Source organism: Urocitellus parryii, unplaced genomic scaffold (genome assembly GCF_045843805.1).
Source record: "Urocitellus parryii isolate mUroPar1 unplaced genomic scaffold, mUroPar1.hap1 Scaffold_43, whole genome shotgun sequence".
NCBI classification, from domain to species: Eukaryota; Metazoa; Chordata; class Mammalia; order Rodentia; family Sciuridae; genus Urocitellus; species Urocitellus parryii.
Window position 1 is genome coordinate 2,492,923 of NW_027553833.1, and position 22,377 is coordinate 2,515,299.

At 36.2% G+C, this 22,377-nt stretch overlaps 1 pseudogene; it reads left to right on the forward strand.

Annotated features, from left to right (window-relative positions):
- Positions 1-291: 291 nt before the first annotated feature.
- Positions 292-21,892, forward strand: LOC144252466 (purine nucleoside phosphorylase LACC1-like; annotated as a pseudogene).
- Positions 21,893-22,377: the final 485 nt, after the last annotated feature.

A 22,377-nucleotide genomic window follows, 5' to 3' on the forward strand; every position in this document is an offset into this window, starting at 1 on the left:
ATTTTATTTTTATGTGGTGCTGAGGATGGAACCCAGTTCCTCACACTTACTAGGAAAGCACTTTTCCACTGAGCCACAACCCCAACCCTATTTTCGTTACTTTTTGAGGTCAAGGCAATTAATTATTTTCTGTTGTTGTTGTTGTTGTTGTTGTTGTTGACCACAAATTTCTGCTGTAAGCGTTAGAAAATTGATATTATTTTGTATTCTTATATGCACCAATTTTTCTTTTTTCAGGTAATTTGTTTGGCACAGAAGTCTTCTTTGAAAAACTTTGTATATTATTGAAGGATGGCAGAAGCAGTTTTGATTGATCTCTTTGGTTTGAAGTTGAACTATCAGGAATACTGCAGTCAGACATTATTGAAGACATTGAAGGCCATCCAATACCACCATACTGCTAAGGCCAGGTTCCTTTGCATAATGGGTTGCAGTAACATGAGCTGTGAAAGAGATGGTGAACATGATAATTGCGAACTAGAAACAAGCAATGGATTGTTAGCTCTCTTGAGAGAATTTGAGACTGTTAACAATCCCAGCATGACTGCCTCCTTGTATACCATTAAACAAACAAAAAAAATAGATGATGAAAAAATCTGAGCAGCATTAAGGTAATTGTACCTGCACATAGGAAAACCTTAATGAAGGCTTTTATTGATCATCTCTTCACTGAGGTTTACAATTTTGAGTTTGAACATTTACAGGTAAATTTGAGGGATGACCTTTTGAAACAGTCCACTGAGATAAACACAAACAGAGCTCATGAGCTAGAAGAAATCCAGAGTGAAATAGAAACATATTTGAGAAGTTTGCCAACACTGAAAGGAGAATTATCACACTGAAAGGAGAATATTATCACATATCCTTTGATCCCAGGTATATTCAACATTCTCTGTTGTTTTTCTGTATATGTGAAAATCCATTCTTCAGAGGTTGCTCACCTCTCCCCACCCTTTCTTGTGTTCACTTATTGTTCATTAGCATCATTTGCTATGTGTGTTATGGATGGCCTTGTGGGTCAGGGGTGACAAGGGAAGACTCCTTCAATGCCATACTAAATAAACAAATTTGTTCTAAACAAATTTAGCTTTAAGCAAAATTTCCAGCCTTTCTTTACGATGCAATTTATAAAACTGGAAATATTTTATTTAGAAGTTCTCATTAATATTTTCACAGAAGGGTAAAATTTAACATAGTCAATTTTCCTTCTTGGTGGAGACAGTATTTACTGTTAGCTGTATGCTGTTGGTATGAAAAAGACAGATGAGACAGAAGATACCCTTTGAAGAGCAGTAATCCCATATGGAAGGTAAACAGCAGTAGGTAATAAGAACATATGGAGGTACAAAGTGCTGTCAAAATTAGAAGCCAGATAAATAAGAGCTGGTTGAAGTGGTAAGGGAGATCTTCTGGAGAGACTGGCTTTTGTAATGCTTTGTAGTCTTTTGGAGAGCATCTTTTTAATCTTCATTACTTGCCTTCAACAGATATTTTCATACATGGATTTACTACAAGAACAGGTGGGATATCTTATATACCAACTCTTAGCTCATTCGATCTCTTCAGTAGTTCCAAACAAAGAGATCCCAAGGTAGTTGTTCAAGAAAATCTACATAGGTTGGCAAATACTACAGGATTTACTGTGGAAAAATTTTATCAAATAAAGGTAAAATTTTGGTTCATATTTTGAACCATATTTTTACACCATACAAGTAACTACATGGAATTTAATTAAGCTATTTCTCTTTTGCTTCTGGTATTTTATCTAAAATTTTAGTAGTTATTTTTCTTGGATTCATATATCATAGCCTAAAGACAAATTTTATGAGATATATAAATCTCACAAATATATATTTATATAAATCTCATATTTTTATATAAATCTCATTATATATATACACATATGGATTCTTTTTTCATCTGGAGCACTTCAATTCTAAAAGTATGGTTAGTTCTTGGTATAGTAATACTTCCCTTTTTGATACAGAAGAAAGATTACTGAATGGTAAGAAAGAAAAGCCATTATTTTCTAAACACTAGCATCATAAGAAATAATGTCTTGTTCCTTACAAAATTCTAGCTTTATTTGAGTCTATGAAAATAAATTTGGGGGCTGGAGATGTGGCTCAGCGGTAGCGAGCTCGCCCGGCGTGCGTGCGGCCCGGGTTCGATCCTCAGCACCACATACCAACAAAGATGTTGTGTCCGCCGAGAACTAAAAAATAAATATTAAAAACTCTCTCTCTCTCTCTCTCTCTCTCTCTCTCTCTCTCACTCTCTCTTTAAAAAAAAAGAAAATAAATTTGATAATTAATTTGAATTTATTAATTTGATAATTAATTTAAATTCCTTATTAAAATGTTAAATTTCTGCTTTTTGGAAGACTAGTACCCATTTCAAGTATGAGGTATTCAGGATGAACTTTATTGAACTGTTAAGTGTTAAGACCTAGTTTCCTTTGAATAAAACATGCAGACATATTGCATTTAGTATTTTGTATTGAAGAGAGATTTATTGAATTCTAGTAATTTATGCTGCTTACATGATTTTTCACTGAAATAAGTACTTTCAGAAAATCTTATATTATGAGAAACCCCATTTTCAAAGCCTTTTTATCATGTATCTTTGGTATTAGACTGATCATGCCAAAGAAGTGGGGATAATGGGAAGGGAGGAGCCTGAATCTTTTGATGGAATGTCCTTGAACCAAAGAGGAGTCACAACAGCAGCTCTTGGTGCTGACTGGATACCTGTAGTTTTTACAGATCCTGTCAAAAAAGCAACTGGGGTTGTTCACTCTGGTATTATACTTAACTAAGCACTTAGGATTTTCCTAAATTTTTAGTACAGGAAAAAATGAATTTTTCTAGTGGGTGTGGCAGTTAATTATATTACTTTGTGATCAATGTAATGAATGGGGTGGAGCCTGCATACTCTTATTATAGGAACAGATAAAGGGAATATATAAATCAAATGATACAAATCGGAGTAAAATTCCCAAAGGAGATGGTACCTGGGTAGGTTCCTGAGGAGTCTTTAGGTTTTCACTAAGTGTCAGTATTTGTAAGCAAGGATATTATTAACATTGGGGATAAGATAATCCTTGAAAGTACCTTTGGCCCTTGCAATTCTTAATGCCAGTAGCACCCCCAGTCATTGCAGTAATAAAACAGCAACCCTCCATGCTTGTCTAAGCACTGCCTAGAGACATGGTGCTGCTTCTGTTTGGGAATGTCAGGTCTGGTATAGAAAGGAATTCACACAGATGCAGATGTAAAAGTAGGGAGTTACAAAAAAGCAAGACATGTTTGCAAAACTGCATTTAATTTAAATGATTACTTGTATTTAACGATAACTGTTGCTGAAGAGCACAGATATACTTTTAGATGCTATAACCTATACTAAGGTTACAGAATTTTTGTATGTGAAGGTATTTGAAAATAATATTTAGATTATCCTGTGGTTATGATTCTAAGTGAAATGAACTGATGTTTTGAATTTCTTCTTACTTGTAAATCTGTGACTACTTTGATATTTAGACTATAAAGAAGAAAGCGACATATATTTCTTTTGACCTAGCTAAATTAATGGAATTGGTTGAGAAGTTACGTTTATCATGTGACATTGTCAAAAGTTGTTTAAGTTTTGAATCTCAGTTCTTGGTTTTAAAAGGAAATATTATTTACTTCTAATGTTTTGAAATGTTTAGTTTTAAGATCTCTCAGATGAAACAGTCAAAATGAAGTTATAAAAGTGAACTTTTATGTTATAATTAAATTAACCTTGACATTGGATACAATTGCATTCGTTACTTATTATTTTATCAGATATCAGAAAGTACAAAATTCTTCTATATGATTAATTTAATAAGAATTCCTCAGCCAAATGTGTATATTTGCATATGCATGTCCTTCAGGAAAGAAAGAAATAGAGAGGGGATGAATAAATTATAGGTGTGTAAATAATTAAGGAAGGCCTCCAAGACAGAGAGATGCTCTTGTCCATATAAAAGTCTTGACAGTATCTCTTTTTAGCTCAGAATGCTTTTTTCTAGTTGCTTTCTTTGGAAATCACTGCCAGTAATTTCAGAGGTAGCTCAAAATCATCATGTTAAAAATGCAACTTTTTTTTTTTTTTCCTAAAGCCTTCTTTAATACACTGTTTCCTATTTTGGCTACTAATAATACACTTACCTAAAATCTGATATTTCATTCTGTTCTTCCCATTACCACATATCTAGTGGGTTACCAGCTGAAGTTTAATTTATCATCTAAACAATTCTTGCTTTCATCATCTCCTTCCTTTATCTGGAAAGATTGATCTCTTCACCTGAGTGCTTAGTTTTAGAAGCATATACATATGGGTACAAAACAATGGTTATTTCTAGTAAAGTTTGTTTTTAATGTAAGCACTGCTACTAACTGCATATCAGTGATTTTTGTTGCCATTTCATTAGTAAGAGGAATTGGTAGATCAAATGAATTCATAGTACTTTTATGGAAGTACTAATTATCAAACTGAAGTTCAATAGGACACATAAGAGATGACCTTGTCCTCTTTATCTAATTATAATTTCAAATTGTGAAGAATTGCATAGTGGCTGTACTCCAGTGCTTTATAAAGCAAAAAGAGGGCTTGAGCTCTAGGTGGCTGAATTTCTACAAGCATCTCTGCTGTTTCTTTGCATGAAATTGAACAAATTTTAATTTTCATTTAATTTTCTTGTGGGAGGGGGAAGGGAGAGGATGGTATTTAACATGACTGAGTGTATTATTCTTACTTAGGCACAACATATTTTACTTGAAATTGATAAAAGCATTTAGGAACTCTTAATCTTCTGCATAATTGTTAGTAACAACTTTTATGTGTTGATATTTTGGGGGAATTCAGAAGACTATACTGTGTTATAAAACAAAAACATAAACTACTGATGAATTCAAAATCTGGAATATAAGAGGACAGTAATATATAAGTTACATTATTTTAATCTCAAAGTGGATTTCAAATGTTTTCGCTTGGTTATCCTAAATTTATATGTAAAAGATTTTTTTTTAGTTATAGATGGACACAAAGCCCTATTTTGTTTATTTACTTTCATGTGGTGCTGGGGCTCCTACCCAGCACCCAAACCCAGCCCCCTAAATTTATATTTATAATGTAGTTATCTTAATTTTTTTGTGTGAACTCTTAGAGAATGCTACCAATCTATGGAATTCCATCAGTTTAAAAAAAACATTGTTCAGTTATCTGTGTTTTTTTTTTTTTGGTATGTGTTGTGTTATGCATGGGTCTGTGTGTTTGAAATACAAATAAGAAATGTGCATATGTTAGCTATGGTATGTAGCCTCATTGCTGTACCTAATGTCAGTTCATATACACAACCATATTAGCTGCAATGAAATCATAGATTTTGCTATAAATTTTTTAAATAAATTGTGCAGCAAAGAATAGGAAGCATGACAGGTATGCATACTAGGTGTGTTTATAGTAACCTGGTCTACAGCACATATATTTCCATTATAGACAGTGTTTTTAAACTTTGCTTTCAAAAATGAGGAAGCTGCCATAAGGAGTGCATTGTTCTATGCTAGGTCATTGCTTAATGAAGGAAAAAGAAATCTGCCAGTATAGCTTTTTCCAGATTAACACATTTAGTTTGAACTCACAGTGATTACATGTCTGTTGTGTTGAGACAGGTTTTTCATACTTTATTTAGATGCATTTTCTTTGCAGAGAAAGAAATGCTTACATCACATTGCCTGTGGCTTGTGCCAGATATCTGAGGTGAACTCTGTCCCTTCTATATTGGAGCAGGCTCATTTGTTTCATCAAATTCTCAGAAGGCTGGAGTGTCCAGTTACCATATTTTATTAAATGATTAAATTTTCCAGCAGACTCTATAGCCTAAAATACCACATTTTTTTCCCAACCAGCCACCCCCCCACACACATACACACCAAATGAGTACTCTCATTTCATGAGAAATACTCACAGAAATCAGCTTTGCTGATGGTTAACGGCCTTCATATTTTTATTAAAACTTTGCATCATCCATAGCTTCAGTTATATCTTACCATTCTTTCCCAATGCTTTCCTGAATCACAGCTTTAAGATTGTGTTTCCTTATCTCCATCACCTTGTTTTCATCTTTGATATTTCATAGTCACAGATAATTTCATTCTTTGAATTTTCTATCCACTCTTGACTATGTTGCTTGTTGGCCACATTTTATGGCCCCTTAATACAACATCCTCCAAACTTAACTCTACCTCACTGAAACCTGCTTCTCTCTGCTGCAGTATGTTATCTTAGAAAATTCAACCATTATTCATTTTGTTGTCCAGCCAGAAGACCTGGAGTTCCTCTGAGTGCCTCACTTTCCTTTTCCCTTCCTTTTCCACACTACTGGCTCAGTATATCTACCATCTGTTCCTATGCTCCTATTTCAACCACCAGACATTCAGGTCATCATCGCTCACCTGTGTCACTAGATAAGCCTTTTTTTTTCTTTCTAATTGCATATCACCTTGTCATCATTGATTATTTTAAAATCCAAATATTGTTCCAGGACATTTTTCTAAATTACTCCAAAATGAACACACTGACTAAAATGTGCAAATGTAGTCAAGAGCTCACCCTTGCTGACTTCTTCACTTTCCACTCCCTTGTCTGTACCATTTACTCTAGCCATTCTGTACTTTTCCAGTTCCTAGAATATGGGCCAGTAAGCTAGGTCAGACCACAGAGGTTGGATTGCATTCAAAGACCATCTAGAACTCAAGACTTTATTCAAGATTGCTTTCACTTAGTCTTTCTACTAAATTAGCATATTAATACCAGTGACATGTATATACAATGTAAACATGTAAGGGAATGAACACAATGTGTGTCCCTAGTTTCTTACAGAGATATGGCCAACATTCAGTTGTCAATATAGAATATGCATTTTCTGGGGCTGGGGCTCAGTGGCAGAGCCCTTGTAGACAACCCATGTGTGAGGCACTGGGTTTGATCCTCAGCACTACATACAAATAAACAAAATAAAGGCATTCTGCCCATCTACAACTACAAAAAAATTTAATTCAAAACATTTTATTGTCACGCTGAAGAGTGGTGTATAGCCTCATTAGGTGTGGTGTACATGGGTGTGGCACATGTGTGATAAACATTCTGCATTGAATTAGATAAACAGTTTTAAGTACAAACATAGTGTTCCAAGTCCCTATTATATTACATATATAAATATATATGTACACATATTACATATGTATTTTTTGCAGTGCTTGGAATACATTTTTGCAATTTTTAAAAAATATATATAGTATATGCACATCTCCTGCAAATGACATGATTTCATTGTTCTTTATGATTGAATAAAACTCCATTGTATGTATGCTACATTTTCTTTTATCTATTCATCCATTGATGGACATCTAGCCTGGTTCTATGGTTTGACTATTGTGAATTGTGATGGTATAAACATGGGTATGCATGTATTGCTATCGTATGGAGACTTTAATTCTTCAAGATAAATACCAAGTAGTGTTATAGCTGGGTCATATGATGGTTCCTTTTCTACATTTTGTGGAACCTACTTTCTGGTTTCCAAGCTGGTTGTACTACTTTACACTTACACCAATAGTGGGAAAGTGTTCATTTTCTCAACATCCTCTCCAACACTTATTGTTCTTTGTATTCTCCATGATTGCCACTGTAACTAGTGTAAGATGAAATCTCAGTGTCATTTTAGTTTGTATTTACCTAATAACTAATGATGTTAAACATTTATTTATTTATTTATTGTCCATTTGTATTTCTTCTTTAGAGATGTGTCTGTTTCATTCATTTGTGCTTTTATTAATCAGGTTTTTTCTTTTTGGTGTTAAGTTTATATATATATATATTTCCCCCCTAGGCATTAATCCTGTATCAGAAGTATAGCTAGCAAAGATTTTCTCCCATTCTATAGGTTCTCTCTTCACATTCCTAATTGTTTCCTTTGCTGTACAGAAGTTTTTCATTTGATGCTGTCCTATTTATTAGCATTTGACATTATTTCCTGAGCTTTAGAGGTCTGACTTGAAAAAGTCATTTAGTGTGCCTGTGTGTTGGTTATTGACTCTGTTTTCTTCTAGAAGTTGCATAGTTTCTGGTCTGTTTCCTAGGTATTTGATTCATTTTGAGTTGATTTTGTGCAGGTGAGAGATAAGGGTCTAGTCTTATTCTTCTATATATGGATAACCAGTATTCACAGCACCATTTGTTTAAAAAGCTATCTTTTCTCCAATGCATGTTTTTGGAATCTTTCTCAAGGATCAATTGATGTAGATGTGTGTGTGTTTGTCTCTGTATCTTCTGTTCAGTGCCATTAGTCTGTGTCTATTTTTATGCCAGTACCATGCACTTTTTTGTTCTGTAGTATAATTTGAAGTTAGGTATTGTGATGCCTCTGTCCTGTGAACACATAGTGTACCCATAGATTCCCAGCATCTCACAGAAATGGGGGAAACATACAATAGCAAAAACCAAAGCCAACAATATACAGCATCAAAATAAATGCCTCTTGCCTATATGACATCTACAACACTAATTACCACAAAAACAGGAAAGATGAGTCAGCAATTGCCAATATTAAAAGCAATAGTAGCCATGAACTACATCTGGTATCACAGTAAACAGTAAGTATCAAGTATACCAAGTGTACTAATAATTGCAACAACATGAATGGTGAGAGCAATAATTATATAAACCAAATAGTTTTAAGAGATTGTGAAAATACAGTTCATCAAAAGAAAAAAATATGATAGGAAAGTAAAAGAAAGTTTAGGAAGTTTGAAATGTGAAGAGAATGCAGAAGAGATGCAGCTAGTGGTGGGTATAAAGAAGGAGAAGAAAAAATAAAGTGAGAAAAAAGAACAAGAGAATTTGGGTGTTAAATGGGAGAAAGAAAGAAAAACAACAGAATCGAACAAAACAAAATAAACAAAAAAACTATCAAAAGACAACACAAAAAATTGTTTAAAATGAGTGAGAAATATGTCCACAAACTGATCAGCACAGCAAGAAAACACACACACACACACACACACACACACACACACACACACAATGAAAAGTAAATTGTTTTTACTGAGGTAGTCAAAACTGTCAACATGGATGAATGGTCACTGCCTCTACCTGACTGTTCTTTCTATTTTTTACTTGGGCTATGTTGAAAGAAGGAGAGAGGAAGAGAGCACACTCTCCAAGGGCTTGTTAAACTCTTCCTCTTTTTGTGTTGCTCACTGAGCTGCCAGTAGGAGTGGCCTAAAGCTGAAGTTGATTGAAGTAGCTCTCCACTTCTCTTCTCACCAGTATAAGATAGGATGGAATGGGAAGTACTATTGATTGGAGTTTTGTCTGCACAGACCAGATCAATGCACTCCAGGATGAGACTTCTGCAGAGTTCTGGGAGGGAAGTTTTGGGGGTAGGATTTAGGTCTAATCAGACCCTAGGGCTTTGTTGGTTGGTAACTATTGTGGGAGAATACATCCACATACCCCAAAGGCCTAGTACATACCAATTTCTGCTGGGAGTATGGATCTCAAGTGCTTCCCAAAAATTGTATTGGTGGGACAGGGGAACTAGTCCTCGACAGGTCTCACACACTCTGCCACCCCAAAATACTACCTTTCCAGGCTTAGTCCCTGAGTGTATTAACACCCACCTTTTCAGTTTCCTTGACCCTCTTCAGCCTGTCATGTGATCTGCCAGACTCACAGGGAATGCTAGTTAGTTGTATTCTCCTCTGTATTTCTGACTTGAATCCCCCTGAATACATTCTTCTCTTTGCTCATGCCACTCACTTTCTGCTAGATACAGCCTATGCCATATGGTAGGGGCTTGCTGGGACAATATGGCAACATTTGCTCTGGTCTCCCAGGATTCTACAGCAGCTAGCTGCAGTGTGGCCTCAAGATGACTCTGGCCTCAGCTTTCTCTCCACTTTCCAAACACCAGTTTGCTATGCAGCCTCTGGATCAGCCAAGTTAAGACTGCTTTACTTATCCACATTTTTTGTGCGCCAAATTTGTCCACTATGTTTGTCTTTGTTTTATCCCTCCTCCCTGAGGTGAACCCGCTCCACTGCCATTGCTGCAATGTACTTGGCTCCAATGTACTCTTTCTTGTACTTTGTTCAATGCACCCAAATTTCTGAGTCTCTAAGAGACTCTGCCCTACATTTCACCCACTTTGCTCTGAAGTAATACTCCCACTGCTTGAATCCTGAGCCATGAACCAATTGGCAATTTGGCTTTCCTCCTATCTGCCATCTTGAATCTTCACTCTTGAGGAACTCATAACCACCCTTTAAGAGTCAGATCAGAGGTGGAGTTTAACTCAATGGTAGAGTGTTTTCCTAGAATGTGTAAGGCCTGGGTTCATTCCCCAGTACAAAAAAAAAAAAAAAAAAAAAGATTCAGATCAAAGATCACCTCTACCAGAACATTTTCTTTGGCTGTTTGCCTCATTATTATCCATTCTGAGTACCAGTTTTTAGAGTTCCTAATGAGTTGATTTGTAAATATTGTTCTGTTTGCCTGCCTACTAATAAATATAACCTTCATAGAGTCAGGACCATGTCTTAATTATCTTCATATTTTTATGATCTAGCAAAGATTATCACATTGCAATCATTTTAGCTCTATGGAAGGAAAAAGGGAAGAATGGAGGGGAAAGAATCTTTTAATGATGTAATGTAAGGTCTGGATGGTAAAATAATGGTAAAACAAATAAACAAACAAACAAACTTTATTTTGGAGTATGTGTTCTTTATCAATTTTCACCAGGTACTATCTATCATATTCTTATTGATTAGGTGGATTTATTCAAATCATAGGGAAAAATTAAGGTCACTGTCAGGAAAGAATACTCTTAATGAAGGTCTGTTTTAGGACATACAGCCATGTTTCTTTATTTATCCTTAAACATTTTTATTTCCAAGTTGTATAGCAGTATAAACTTTAAAATACCACTTTAAGATACATGCTTTCTGTAGAATCCTGTCTGTTAATAACAATTATTAACTTTTATAAAACTGTATTTCTTTCCACTCCTATATAATACATTTTCAGTGTTTATATTATATCACACCCTGTCCTTGGCACTTACTCATTTATATGCCTTTAATGAAATGAATACAAACTATTTAATCAAATCTCTAGGAGAGTGCCCAGAGAGAAAACAAGGTATTTTCCATGAAAAAATCCATCTTTTAATTAATTTCTCTTGATATTTGAGGGTAATGTAGCTATATACATGTATACTTTTTGGTAGACATTTTTAGAGTCACTCATTACTTTGGCTGCACAATAGAATCATCTAGTAAGATTTAGAAACTCTGATGTCTAATTAAATCATAATCTGGGGTAGGACAAGCATCAGTGGTTTTTAAAAGTCATTAGATAATTCTAATGTGTAACCAATTTTGAGAACCACTTTTAACCAGGTGCTTTTATATCTTCAATATTTATTTGAATTTATTTAAATGATAATAACATATTAAAAGAACTCCAAACAATGAATACTTCCAAAGGAGATCTATTTTAAGGCATTTGATTATGTTTCTTTACCTATCACTAAACTGTTTCCTATTTGTGGTAAAGTTTGGAATATTAACAAGTCTAATCTAATCTCAATTTAAAGCTTCTCTCCTTCCCAGGTGGGACTGGACAAACACTGGGGAATAAGGCATAATATATTTGTTTTTCTTACGAAACTAATGTTCTCTACTCACTGATGCTAGAGTTTTGATATTAGGGAAAGATGAGAGATAGGCTGGTTTAGTGGAAGGCCTTCCCAATTACGTTCTTCACACACACGTTCAGACAAGGCGTTTAGCTAACCATTCTGTTTTCCTCTCAGCTCTTACTTTGATAGTACACTTTACACAGCCTCTTTCCATAGTCTTGGGCAAAATCTTTTAATGATAATTCTAGCCTAGCTATGGTTCCTAAGCCTACACAAAGCTGGCTTTTTGGCCCCAAGAAATTCTGGATGTGCAGACTATTCCTCATATATAGCCCTCTTTCTTTTCTTTGTTACTGCAGAGAGCTCTAACCATTAGCCAACCTCTTCCTTTAGACTTAAAAACGTGGGAGAGTAAACATAGGTCACACCCAAGGTATGGGAAGCACAGGTCAAGTTTAGCAAAAGTTCTTCAGTTGCTTTAGTTCCCTTTTGTCACCTAGCTCTGCTGAGGGTGAAGGGAAGGAAAATGCACAAGACCTTGACAATACTCTTTAAGAAAAGCCCTACCAACTTCCCCAATCCCAAGCTTTAATCTCTGCAGGTAGAGGATGCTTTAGAGGAATCACGTGATATTTGGGGACCCACCTGTTAGCAAACTTTTTTTAGGCCTGTTTGTTTGTTTGTAGAGTGTGGAGCTCTTTCTCTCAGCTTTGGCCACTCAACAAGAGCCGCACAGTAGGAAAACAATCTCCCATTACATTTTGTTAACTTCATAGAAAAATCACATCTCTTCTTTTTCAACTTAGATGAAGTTTTATAAAAAGATTTATATGAAGTGAATCTGTAGCAGCTTAATCTTTTTTCCTCCTCCCCATTTAGCCATATTATTTTATTTATGTACATATCAATTCATAACCTTCTACAGAACACATGTATTTAAAGACTATGAAAAAAAATTAGCCAGTGGTTAATTGCAGATCTTACTCATTTGAAGGTCTAAGAAGTCATCATTTTCTTTCTGACTTTACACTTTTCCTTCAAAAGCTATGGTCTTGGAAATCTAACTGGGGCATTATATGTTCCAGGTTTCATTTATTAATTTTTTTTGTTCTATTCTTCACTTTCCATGTTGTAAGTTTTTAGCTTCTCATTGCTAATGAGATTCTTGTGCTTGGTCTTGAAACTGTAGACTCTTCAACCTGCTGGCAAAGGACATAAAAGAAACCACAGGATGAAGGGAAAATTCCATCTTCTCCTCTAGATGCATAAAAAGAAATGATTCTGGGTTATAAACCTATCCTTGCAAAATCTGTTTCAAACAAAGAACCTCCCTATAGAGGCACCCAGATTCCGTAATTATTAGTACATTCTGTGACAGTATCCTTTGGTCTTACAAGTATCTATAATTCTCACTGGTTTTCTTCAGCAGTCTTGAATCATCACTTCAAAACTCCTTCTGTGAAATTTAAACAGATTAACAAGATAGAGTAATCAAGAAAAGTTGGTGACTTGAAATCCCTCCAAATCCCAAGCTATAGGTGGATGTGCCCATATCACCAAAAAGAGCAGGACGTAAAAAAGATGAAGATGAACAGCAGTATTGTAAGTGTTGCTCAACATAACAGTAAAAGGAAACTACAGTTCTAGAAAATAATAAAAATGAAAAAAAAAAAACATCAAAACTCAGATACATTTGAAGCAATGTTTCTAGAAACATTTATTATATAAAAATCCTTTATCTATAAGATGAAAATAGTGAATTCAATATTCAACAAAAATACAGAAATGAAGACTAAAATAAAGCAGAAGATATCGAGAAGAAATGATGGCAGAAATTGACAACTTAGCAAAATAAAACATTAAAAAAGGTGATTAAGAATGAAGAGAAATAAGCTGTTAATCATCCTAATTGGTGAAAATACAAATTCACAAAATGCAAAATGACACAGGGAAATAATGTTTGAAACAGAAAATAGAAAAAGTCTACTTGGAATAATTCTGTACAAAGTACTTGAAAACTCTGAAAAGTTGTCAAAACTCTGCTACTGTCTGTCTTTTCCCCATGATAATCATTCTAGACCTAATTGACTTTACCAAGAAATTCTGTTATCCTTTGATGATCTGATAAACCCTATGGTATGTAAATTTTTCCAGAGTGTAGAAGAGAAAATTTCCAAATTCTTTTTTTAATGTATGTGTCAAAATGAAGGCCTGATAACTAGTACTAAAAAAATTATAGGCCTGTCTGATTTATGAATATCAAAGCAAAAATCTTTTAAAAATATGGTTAAATGGGATCTGTAATGTCAAATAGAATGCAAAATATTAAGAATATATCATAAGCACATGACATTCATTATGGAAATGCCACAGGTTCAATATTAGAAAAAATCATTAGTATAATTTATCAACTTATCATGCCATAGTTACAAGAAGAAAAATCATGTGACCATTTTTATAGGTATCTAAAAGTCTTAACAAAATTCAACATATATTCTTGACAAAAAGAAGGAAGGAAAGAAAGGAAGGAGGGTTAAGGAGGAAGGAAAAAGGGAGACAGATAAGGCTAGCTCAAGAAAAGAGTCAATCAATAATTTCTTAACAGGATTTCATACATGGGAGGCAAGTAGACATTGCTGCTTCTCAATCTGCTGGAATAGGAAGTACACAAAACACCTTGAAATAATTCTCCAGTTTATAAGAAATATGGAGAGGGAGGATTAAGTTAAAGGATACCACAAATTAAGGATGTGGGTTAAAGATTGACTTTTGCTGATGATCAAAGGCAATAAATTAAAAAAAAATAATGACAAAGAGACTATTAGATTGAAAGGTTTATGAAACATGTCAATCGCATACAATGAGTGAATCTAGTTTTCATTATGATTAGAACAACTCTAAAGACTGATTTATTGAGAAAATGGGAGTAAAGTGAGCTATTAAATGATACCAAGAAATTATTGCCAATCTTGTTAGATGCTAGTGGCATGGCAGTTATGTAAAAAGTACCCATGTTGCTACATATTGACCTATTTAGAGATGAGCTGATGTTATCTAAGTGTTGCAACTACATGCTTCAATGTTATTAATAACAAGAAACAAAAGAAGGATAGATGATACAAATGTGTTAAAATCTTGATAATTGTGGAATCTGAGTAATGGGTATCTGGGTCCATTGTATGATTTTTCTCATTTTTTCTGTTTGTTTATAGTTCTTATATAATTTTTAAAATTAAACTAATACTCCTACTAGTAATAAGGTAACATCTCTCTCTTAAAAAAATACATACACATACACAAACACACACACATATCAGTTTCCTTTTTCAAAGCAACAGGTGCACATTGTCTATATTCTCCTATGTGCATGGTGGAGGGGGTAAAAGCATCTGACTGTTGGATACTTATTGAAACAAAGAGAGTCATATGCCATATATATTAACAGAAAGAACAAATAGTTTATCTAGAAGAATTTCATAAATCAGAAAGTAAAGACAACATTAGTTATACTTCCTACTAGAACTACTAAATTATGAATAAAGAAGGATCTCACTCTAACACTTTCTACTGTGATGAATGGGATCTCCTTGGCATAATATTTCCTGTGATAAAAAAAAAAAAACTACATGGAATTTCCATCCTCTGCCACAGGAATAGAGAAATATATGACTTAGTGGCAGTGTATGGTAAAAACCAGGATTTTGCTTTGGGAACTAATAAAACTGCCAAGAAAGCTCATGGATGCATAGTTTGCTAAAAATAATAAAAAATAAAAAGTATATTTCTAAAATAAGTAAAGTACTTTTTCTAGTCTGCTCTAAAGGCACTACACAATCACTGAGAGTATCATAGTCTATTTGGGAAAGTAACTCATAAACAAGTTCAGAAGAAAGCAATTCTGAAGGTGAGGGTACCCAGAATCAAATATGGTCAATGGAAGAATGGGATTAGAAATGATCAGCTCAGAGAAAAGAAGTCTCCGTGGCAAGAGGGATAACACCCAACATGTATGTGAAGTAGAAAATGCTCAAGTGTTAGAAAAATAGCAAAACAAGTGGGAATTATCAGAAAGTTGATTTTGGCTTGGTAAGAATGTCAGTTGGCAGTTCTCTACCTAGAAGTGGATAGGTAAACATTTTTGTAACGATGTGAACATTAGCAAAAAATTAAATCTCAGATAAGATGATTTCCTTGGACCTTCAATGTCATTCCAATCCCATATAATCTGTCCTTATTGTTTAAATAACACAGTGAGTAGGTTTGGACTTGTCTACAGAATACCAGATGACTCTTGTAGAGTTACTCCCCAAAAAAAAACTATTGCTCTGACCCTCCCAGTTGAACCATTAGGAAATCCCCAGGTAAACATTGCCTCACTACTTATTTAAATGGATCAGCTTCCATCCATTGTCTATGTATTCCCACTATAAACATTTATTTTGCTTTTAGATGTAGGGGCATTTAAATTATTATGCTCCAAATGTAATTCATGTCAGACTTTATGTCAGAGCTCTCAGTACCTGGAGGATTATGACTTGAACCTCAAGTCTATGCCTTGACAGCCCTCTTTATGCCATGTTATAAGATAAGTAACTTTGACTTGTCTTATTGGAAATTCATGGGCGTAAGTTTCATTAGCATAAATGAGACTTTAGTATTTAGTATGGTGGTAAACACATATCCCATAGTATTTATCTTTTATTCTCAAAGCCTCTGGTAATGTTTATCAGGATACTTTGAAAATATATAGTAAAACCTGGCCTGGCATTCTGAGTGGCATAATCAGTTTTGGATCACATGGTAGGCCGCCTTCACTGAACACAAAGCTTCAACCTCACATCATGGAGGTAACCCCCTACTGTCTTCCTTTGTCTTTTCCTTTGCAAATGTTTTGTGCATCATGCACATTCATCCACTGGGTGGCAGTATTGCTCAAGAATGTTTACTATTTCTGGTCTGACTCTAACAGAATTTAAGACATCAAACTTTTTGGCTAGGAAATTAGCCATGGTATCAAATCTTAAGAAAAAGTATTGTCTTGAATGTAAGTGCCTACCCAGAGGAGCCTACAGGAATTTTAATAGTGTTAATACTTCTTGCCATTTACTCTCAACACATTCTCCTTTCTGTCATCAGGTTCACACACCACACATGTAAAAAATAGATTTCCCCTCATGTTCTTCAGTTTCATCACCATTGTATAGTTTTTCACATCTGAAAAACACACATGCCCTTTCCAAATTCCTCAAGCCCACTTTCCATCCTCAGTGTTCTCGGTACCCTACCTCATTTCTGTGGCTTTCCCTGACTTTCTGTTTTGTTTCTTAAATATTATACCACCTCCACGGTGAAATCAAGAGACAGACCAGTGAGTTCCCATATAAAATCATGTGTATCCCCTCTGACTCTGCACTGTGTGCTAGACAAATAGAGCAAATAGACCTGTAGTCTTTGGAAGCCATATGGTTCCCTTTCACTTAAATCAATTCTTTTCATAATGCACAATGAGGCCAATTGACTTGGACTATGTAAGATTTATCTTCAATGAAGGAAGGCAAAAATGTCCAAGAGATTAAAGTGCATGTCAAGTATGATTATTACCATGAAAAACCCACAAAAAACATGGGAATATTTTAAAAAATGAAAAAAAATTCCTAATAATAGTTGTTCTAGATGAAACTGTGAAAACTTTTATCTCCCCTTTCTGCTATTTTATAGTTTTTCCCTATAGTATCATTTTTCTACTAAACTAAAGCCAAAAAAAAACAAAAGCAAAAAATAAATGAATAAAAATTTAAAAACCTACAATATTCAAAGACCACAACCACCAGTCACTAGCCACCAACAAACGTGCTAACTATCTGGGAGTCTGATAGGTTACAACCAAGAGCTTCCTGTACTTATTGACAAAACACCAGAAGTGGTCATGCTCTTATATACCTGCAGTTTGAAACTCCCTCACAAGCCTGTCATCCCAGCCATTCGGGAGGCTGAGACAGGAGGATCATGAGTTCAAAGCCAGCCTCAGTACAGTGAGACTCTGTCCTTAAATACAATGAAGGGCTGGGGATGTGGCTCAGGGGTTGAGTGCCCCTGAATTCAATCCCTGATACCAAAAACAAAACAAAACAAAACAAAACAAAACAAAAAAACAAAACAAAACAAAACAAAACAAAAAAACCAAACCTCACAATGTCACAATGGCTCTTTGTGAGGTCAGAGCCAGACAACCACCCAGTGGTTATCTCATTATGGGCCTCCAGGGCCTTTCTCACTTTCATAATATGAATAAGAAAGAACTCTGAAAGGGCTTTTGTTTCAGTGGGTTTTGGAGACTGATATTTTCTTGTTTAGAATTTAAAATCTGTAGGATACTTCAGTGGTCTTTTCATTTTGAGTCTGAAAATCTGTAATCACTTTGTGGCTTTGAAAAATCTCATCACGTCTACACTCAAGTTTCTGCTTCTTTACTGCTCTGAACTGAGCAGCTTTCCTCCCCTGGACCCTTACCCCATGATGGACTACCTTTCCTTGGGCAGAGCAATGGAGTCAGCCATCTAGGAACCATAGTGCATAATAAATAAGAGCCCAGTGAGTTGGCCCCCACTAGATGTGCCCTGTGTGAGGGGAGTGGTCCATGTTGCATTGAAGAACATTAGATAGGGACTAAGATCTTGATAAAGGCAGAAAGATCCCTGGTAAAGCTAGTGCTACTTTTCTTTTCTACAAGGGTGAGAATAGCGTATCAGAACACCCCAATTTTATTTCATGGTATAAATGCCATATAAATTCCATATGTAACACTGTAACATTAGTAACTGAGGAAGAAGGGTTGGAGAGCCATGTCTGTACATTGCTATGGATTCAGGCCAGAGTAGCATCTATTTCTCATGTTACATGAAACTTCTGTGAGAGTCTCTTTCTTAGCCTGACCAGGCTTCTTTTGAAAATAAGGTGTGTGGGTGCCAAAACCTTGAGTTAGGGCTTAGAGATCTTGGGACTTGAGATCCACTGGCACTTGGGAGTTGAAGAAGTCACAGTGTAGGATGACAGGATTCTAATGGCACCCTATATCCTGTCCAGCAGGACATCAAAGCAACTCAGAGTAAACCAAAGTTGTGTCCTGGTTCAGCTGGTGTACACACCTGGGACTGAGTACCAGAGGTGGTGCATCCTGCCTGCCCTGCCAGAAACTGGTGAGCCTGAGTATCCTGTAGGCTGTCAGCTGTAGGCAGTCAGCATCTGGATTCACATCACCTCATCCACTGGCCCCAAATGTCCTACCATGTAAGAAGAAAAGGATGAAACAAGCATCTTCCCTCCCATAGTGTCACCCAGCAGCCGCTGGGAGATCCAGCTGTAGTCTTCTTTAAGTGTTCATTTCTCAGGATACAGCAGGACCTTCAACTAAGCTTTGTAATAATCATTGTACTTTTTTGAGCCCTTATTATGTCTTACACACTAGAAAGGATATGCATTCTCTATTTGAAACAACATAACAATCCCAAACTTAATATCAAGTATCCCAAACATTAGTACTGCTAAATATTATTCATTGGTTTTATACAGTGACAAACAAGTTTGAAAAATGCTGATCATCAATTCAGTGATATAAATGGTAATTCTCCAAAAATGGAATCCATGTAAAATTTTCCAACCTTAGTCCTAGGGCAACTTGGAGTAACTGGGTATTTTAAGGAACACAAAATTAAAGCTTGAGGAGATGGTATTTAAGTGAGTCAACAGACAATACGTCATGGTGGAACTCATGCCACTATCTTTGAAAATGGAAACTCATGATATACAGGGATGGCCAATGATTTCTTAAGGTAGCTCTGTTTATTCTCATAAGAGTGCCATCTACTTTAAAACTCTCCAAAGAAGGCTGTGATGATATCATATGAGCAAGGAGCTTCATCTGCTTCTCACTCCAAGTCACATGTGCAAAGTAGAAAGATGCCAAACCACTGGGAGGTTCTCAGGCTGCCCCTCTGCTGTGTCCACATTCTCCAAGAATTTGAAAGGCTCTTTCCAGAGTGCAACACTGCATGGGGCCAAGGACCAAAGCCACTAGGTATATTGATACTCCAGAATCCATACAAGCTGCAACCCAAACCTGTTCTGTTTTTCTAAATTTGCATCCTAAAGACACCCTTCTTTCCTTTTCTCCTTCTTATATCATCAAAATATTTCAGTCACATTTACATATATTTTATACAACTTCATATTCATTTCACCCAATGGCTTTGAAGAACTTCCATTTGTGATTAAAATATTTCACATCTTCTGAACTCTCTAGTGATCCTGATTAGGACTTGGGACAGATCAGGAAGGAACTTTCTTATCATAGTGTAAAGGTTGCCTTAGTTAAATACAACACTATCTTAAAGCTGGGCCTTATTTTGAAGATGGTATAATCATGTTATAAGTTATTATGTATTCATTAAATTATATATTCATAAACATGTATGGGATGGTGGCAAGCCTGGGTCTGAGCATTATCCATCTTACATCTTAAAAGTTGAAACTTTAGCCCTCTCTGAGGGACCTACTACAGCTCATATTCACATTTGTGAAAGTGAAGCACTGGAGGTTAAATCAGGAATTATAGCTCATGCAGCCTGGCTTCCAGAGTCTTCAGTGTTAACAAGAAATTCTCAACAAACAAACCTTTTACTAGTAAAATTGTCATTTGTATGACCATGGTCTTCATAAGCAAACAACATTCTCAACTGAAATAGTAATTGGTCCATGCTAGGGCTGCTTTCTGACCAACTCTTCAGGACATCCTTGGAATCATTTCACTCTGGACAAAATGTGTTAACAGAGCCAGGTTATTATAAGACTAAAGTTTTTAAAAATTGAACTATGAAACTTGGAGTTATTTTAAATGCTCCCATCCCCCAAAATGGTGATAGTAGAAGCAAATGTCACTCAATTTTGGTTTATGACTTCATCCTGTAAAACAACCATGCCAAAGTAGAAGAGTCATGACTGGGGCAAGATGTTCTTTTTCTTTTGCTATCTAAATCTTTAAGAACAAGGAACTACCTAATGGGACATTGTTTCTGTAACTAGGGGTGACTGGGCTGTGATTGGTTAGGCTTCCCTCCTTTGACTGCACTGTCCTGCTTCTGTAACCTGGCTTGCTTGCATTGGCTAGACCCCCTGAACATCCCTTTTGTGGTTTTCAGGCTTATAAGGAGTGCCCTTGCAATTGTTCTGGTCAGCCGCCACCGGTGTGCTTCAATAATGGCTTGATTCGATTATACGTGAGTGGTCTGTAAGTCAGTGTATGAAACCCTGGGATGAAGCCCTGGGATGAAGCTTTAACAAAATTGTCACAGCTATATTTGGCATCTTGAAAGCAATTTTCTGGATAAACTTGGTTGGAGAAAAATGTTATATTACGATATTTATTATATAATACAATAATATGGTAATTCTTTGATTTGAGGCTTACAAATAATAACATGCTTACAAATAATAACATGGTTAAAACAGCATGATAGAGTACTTTTACTAAAGTAAAAGTAGTTTTTGTTATCAATTTCTGACCACTAAAGATAAGGGCAGGAAGAAGCTGCCGGAGCTACAGAGATGGCAGGGCTGGAAGGTTCAGGAAGCCTCCTGTGCAACCCACTGTCCCCACACACTTCACGCCTGAAGATGAGGAAAAGATCTGGAGCAACCAGAAGATGAGGACCAGCTCAAAGTGAATCAAGTCTACATTGTCTCAAGGGGAGCATCTCCATCAATTTACATTGGCTTGAGGCAAGTGACTCCCCATCTACCCTGGCTCAAGTTGAGAGACTATATAATTAGTAGAGGGAGGCACTGTGGTCCAGGCCTTGGAGAGGATAGATACTGGGCTCTGGCTCTAGTCCTTAGGCCTTTCTCTAAAAAAAACAAAACCTGCAATTTTTTAAATCTTTGAAACAATTTATTATACAATGTTAAAAAAATGAAAATAAATTTCTCCCAAAGCATGGAAGAAAGGACAAAGAGCAGGGCAGGGGGAAGGAAGTGTCCCAGGGAAAAGACTCTATGATGTATTCCACAGAGAAAAGTCTCTTATGATGTGTCTTCGCAGGTGGGGGCAGAGGAGTCTTCTGGTGGATGCAGATGCGCTCCTGCCTGGATCTGGGTGGAGAAGCCTGAGCCCGTCAGCACACCTCACTTACACACCATGATGTAAGCAGCCGCACAGCTTAGCATCTTCCTGCTGTCCATCAGTTATGTCTGTCTGGGCTGGGCATTTCCACAGGAACCACTCTCTTTCTGGAGCACTCTCCAGAAAGCAGGGAAGCAGGGTATGTAACATAGCTGCCGGAGGCATTTGGCAATCCTCCTCCTTACCCTCTTCCAACCCAGGATTCTGTCTGGGGGTTGCCTTGTGGAGGTCTCTTGGGAGGGTGAGGGGCTGGGCACTGGGTCAGGCTGGGAGGCTAGACTGGGAGGCAGTGTGTCCTTGAGGAAGCAGCGGAGAGTGATGGTGAGCATGCTGGCACTTCTAGCAGGCTGCTGCTGCTGCTCACAGGGCAAGGGAAGGGCAGGCTCACTGGAAAACTTCTTGTGGCAGACCCAGGGAGGATCCTTAGGGCCTGGGTAATGCTTGGGCTTCACCTGGGCTGTGGAGGCCTCCC